General features: G+C 60.8%; 1 long non-coding RNA gene across 2 annotated transcripts in view; it reads right to left on the bottom strand.

Annotated features, from left to right (window-relative positions):
- Positions 1-400: 400 nt before the first annotated feature.
- LOC105536631 overlaps positions 401-3,976 on the bottom strand; it is a 35,191-nt gene continuing 31,615 nt past the window's right edge. The window contains exons 2-3 of one of the 2 annotated variants that reach the window (XR_001005617.1): positions 1,351-1,534; positions 401-493 (exon numbers count right to left, since the gene is read on the bottom strand). This is a non-coding gene — a long non-coding RNA (uncharacterized LOC105536631). The remainder of the gene's footprint in view (positions 494-1,350; positions 1,535-3,976) is intronic. The other variant, XR_001005618.1, reaches the window with a different exon arrangement.

The following is a 3,976-nucleotide window of genomic DNA, read 5'->3' as shown; positions in this document are numbered from 1 at the left end:
GCAAGTTGGCATTTTTCTTTTCTAGCAATAAACCTTAAAACTGACTCAAGAAGAAAAGGAAATCAAAATCCTCAAGGAAGCATTAAGATTATTAAATAATTGTCCTCACGGATGACTTCAGGCCAAGATGGCTTTATGGGTGAAGTTTAGACTTTCAGAAAACTAATCAGTTCCCATAAGAATTGCTCCAAGATTTGGAGGAACATGGAAAAGTCCATTAAAGGAATCACACTCCACAGTTCCCAGAGTAAAACATGGGCTAACTTGCGTTTCGGTAAAGAGCCAAATGTTATAAACGACACCCTAGAAAGCCAAATTCTGTCCATCTCATTGAAGAACAACTTACACCGGGAATTAAGAACTATTTCTAGCTCATCCCACCACTCAGGCCAATGATGACATCCTTCTCCATCCCTTCCCAATGTCTGTGCATTTCCTGTGACGCAGGAGGTCTGGGGTAGGGAGGGCTCCTGCCTTAGGTCCGAGGCCCTGTCTGAAGAGGGGTAGGTGAGGAGGCCACTTGATGGTCTGGGCCAAGACAGCCACAGGATGCATCATTCATTATCAAGGAGGCTGAGGGCTGGGTCTCCAGGTCCAAGGAACTCCCCACAAGGTGGGAACCCTGCCCAGCCCCACACAGCCTCTGCTGGGGGACCCTGCTCTGGCACAGAGCCTGGGGACAGGTCCTGAGCTCAGGCAGAGTCTGCCTCCCTGTCATTTAGGAACTAAACCTAGTGGCAGGATGCTGGAGCCCAGCCCCCATCTGACCTTACAGGGCTAAGGCTGGGGCCCTGGGTTCCCCTCAAGGCGCAGCAGGACTAGAGGCCCAGGCAGTGCAGGAGTGACCAAGGCCGGGGCTTCCTCCAGAGCCCTCAAGCATCACGGCATCAGGAAGGGTAGGAACCTGGCCGCAGGAATTGGCACCAAAGCTCCAGAAGCTACCCTGGACACCATGGAGAGAGGCCTGGAGGGAAAGCGCCAGGCACTGCCTCCCCTTCTGATCCCATCTGAGGTGGCTGCCAAGCCCAGAGAACGGCTCTGATGTCCCCCAGCCCTGCAGCCCACTGACACCTGTACTGTGCCCTTGTGAGACCCCTGTGCAAAGAAGTCACCACCCTACACTCAAAGACAGTGGGGGGCCTCGTCCCACATCCTCAGAGCATGGCCCGTTTGCTGCAGGGATGGTCTCCTCGAGGCCCCCCAGAGCTCTATCATAAGGGCTCCCTCCACCCCCTGCACCAAGAGACAGCCAGACCCCAGCAGGGCTTCCAGTGGCTTCAGGGCACACCCCTAGGCTGACTCCAGCCCCATCAACACCTGTCTGAGAAAGCTTCACGCACCAGAACTGACCGTTTGCTCCAACTCCCGACCTCCGGTTCTCAGGGCGTCTGCTGAAAAGGCTGCAACTGCACGTCCTTCCTCTGTCCGTTCCCAATGTCCATGCATCTCCTGTGGCCAGGAGGGTCTTTCTCGGGACTTGAGAGCTGCTCCCTGAAGTGTCCCCATTGGGAAGATGGGCCGGTGTCTCCAGGCTCTGGGAGGACAGAATCCTGACCTCAACAGTGGCCGGTGCGGACACAGCGGGCCCCATCCCAGGGACGCTGACCAGCGCTGGGCAACTTTTCCCTTCGCTGATGACTGAGCCCCGAGCACCCTCCCTGTCCCCTGTACCACCTCCCTTTACAAGGCTGTCGCTTCTGCACAGATGATAATGGAGCTTGGCTCATTCCCCTAGAGTCAGTAGGGAGTGAATGACAAAATTCAGTTTCCTCCGCCTGAACTCAAGTCTGCCTGCATTTACCTGACCACACCTGGTGGACAGTTTGGACAAATTTGCACACCCAGAGACACAGACCCTTCTAGAAATCATTATCTCCCCATCCCTGGGACCCCTCTCCTGGGGAAGTCGGCTAGGCACTGGCCTGGGCCCTCCTGCTGTCCTAGGAGGCTGCTGACCTCCTGCCTGGCGCCTGTCCCCAGCTCCAGAGCCAGAGCAGACGACAGGGACGCTGCAGGCTAGGAAGCCGCCCCCTCCAGGCCGGGGTCTAGTGCAGGTGCCCAGGTCAAGAAAGATTGTGAATGCAGGAATGACTGGGCCACACCCCTCCCGTGCCCGCCCCCTCCTGCCCTGCACCCCACAGCCCAGGCCCACATGCTGGATGCCCCCCCACAGCAGGGGTGCTGTTCTGTGACCCCCTGGGAAAGACGCCCTCAGCCTCCGCCCTGTCCCACCACCCAAGGAAGACAAGACACAGGCCCACTCCCCACAGTCTCCCACCCGGCTCCTGCTGGGACCCTCAAGGCGTCCCGCCCGCCTCTGCGGGAAATCCGGGACTCACCAGCAGCCCTCAGGAAGCAGGGTGTGGCCCCATTTCATAGGAGGCTTTGTCACAGTGAAATTCTTAGGAAGCCTTGACTGCGATGATGACCGTGGCGTGGCCGTGAACACTGTCAGCTCCCACAGTTGCTGCAGCAAAAATGTCCTCAGACCGGGTGGGGGCCCTGGGTCGTCTGCTGTCCTGCTCAACCCAGAGCACGCAGGAGGATCTGAGGCCACACCCGACACCCAGGCCAGAACATGCCTCCCTCCAGGGTGACCTGCCATGTCTTGCATTGCTGGAGGGACAGGGGCAGCCTAAGGGGGTCTGCGGCCGGGAGATGAATCCCATTAACCCAAAGGAAAACAAGCAGGACCCAACCACCCTGCCCGCTGAGGCCGACCTGCCCAGAGGGGCCTGGCCCACCCACACACCGGGCGGAATGTCTGCAGGCCCCGGTCTCTGAGGGTGTTCAGCACCCTCCCCGCTGAGGCCGACCTGCCCAGAGGGGCCTGGTCCACCCACACGCCAGGTGGAATGTGTGCAGGCCCCGGTCTCTGCGGGTGCTCCACTAGCTGGGCTCCCACTCCTCACCCCACACCTAAAACGAGCCACAGCCTCAGAGCCCCTGAAGGAGACCCCGCCCAGCAGCCCAGGCCCACCCCGGAGGCCCCAGAGCTCAGGGAGCCTGGGCGGATTCTGAACAGCCCCGAGTCACAGTGGATATAGCTGGAACGATCACTGTGAGAAAAGCTATGTCCAAAACTGTCTCCTGGCCACTGCCGGAGGCCCAGCCAGAGAGGGGAGCAGCCACCCCAAACCTGGGTCCTACCCAGCTCGCATGATCCCCAGCACCCGGAGCACAACGCAGTCCCCACTGAATGGTGAGCACGGGGACCGGGGCTCTGGGGGGTCAGGGAAGGGGCTGGACCCCATCCTACTGCCCTGGCCCCAGTGCCCCTGGCCAGAACTGACCCTACCACCACCAACAGTCCCTCAGGGAAACAGGGGTCACCGGCACCTCCCAACATCAACCCCAGGCAGCCCAGGCACAAACCCCACATCCAGAGCCGACTCCAGGAGCTCATTCACCCCAGTACCCTGGGGGACCCCGACGCGATGACTGCCCACTGGAATCCGCCCCAGAGTCTACCAGGACCAAAGACCCCACCCCTGTCTCTGTCCCTCACTCAGGGCCTGCTGCGGGGCGAGCGCTTGGGAGCAGACTCGGGCTTAGGGGACACCACTGTGGGCCCGACCTCGACCAGGCCACAGGCCCTTCCTTCCTGCCCTGGTGCAGCAGACTCTGGGGTCTGGGCTGGGAGGAACTTCTGGCAGGTCGCCAAGCACAGAGCCCCCGGGCTGAGGTGGCCCCAGGAGGATCCCAAGGAGGAGGCCCCCTCCCCTTCCTCCCAGCTGGACCCCATGTCCTCCCCAAGATAGGGGTGTCATCCAAGGCAGTTCCTCCATGGGGCCCCATTCAGGCTCCTCCCCAGACCCCACGGGGCCTCAGTCCTGGCTCTGGGAATGCAGCCACCTCAGGCACCCCAGGCAGCCCAGACCCAGTCACCCTGCGGTGCCCAAGCACACACCTTGGAGCAGAGCAGGGTGCATCTCGGAGGGGCTGGGCTCCCCACCCCCACCCCCACCCCCACCTG

This window comes from Mandrillus leucophaeus, unplaced genomic scaffold, assembly GCF_000951045.1.
Source record: "Mandrillus leucophaeus isolate KB7577 unplaced genomic scaffold, Mleu.le_1.0 Scaffold1617, whole genome shotgun sequence".
Taxonomy (NCBI): domain Eukaryota; kingdom Metazoa; phylum Chordata; class Mammalia; order Primates; family Cercopithecidae; genus Mandrillus; species Mandrillus leucophaeus.
Note: the sequence above shows the minus strand (reverse complement) of the source record. Positions and strands in the feature narration are given on the sequence as shown.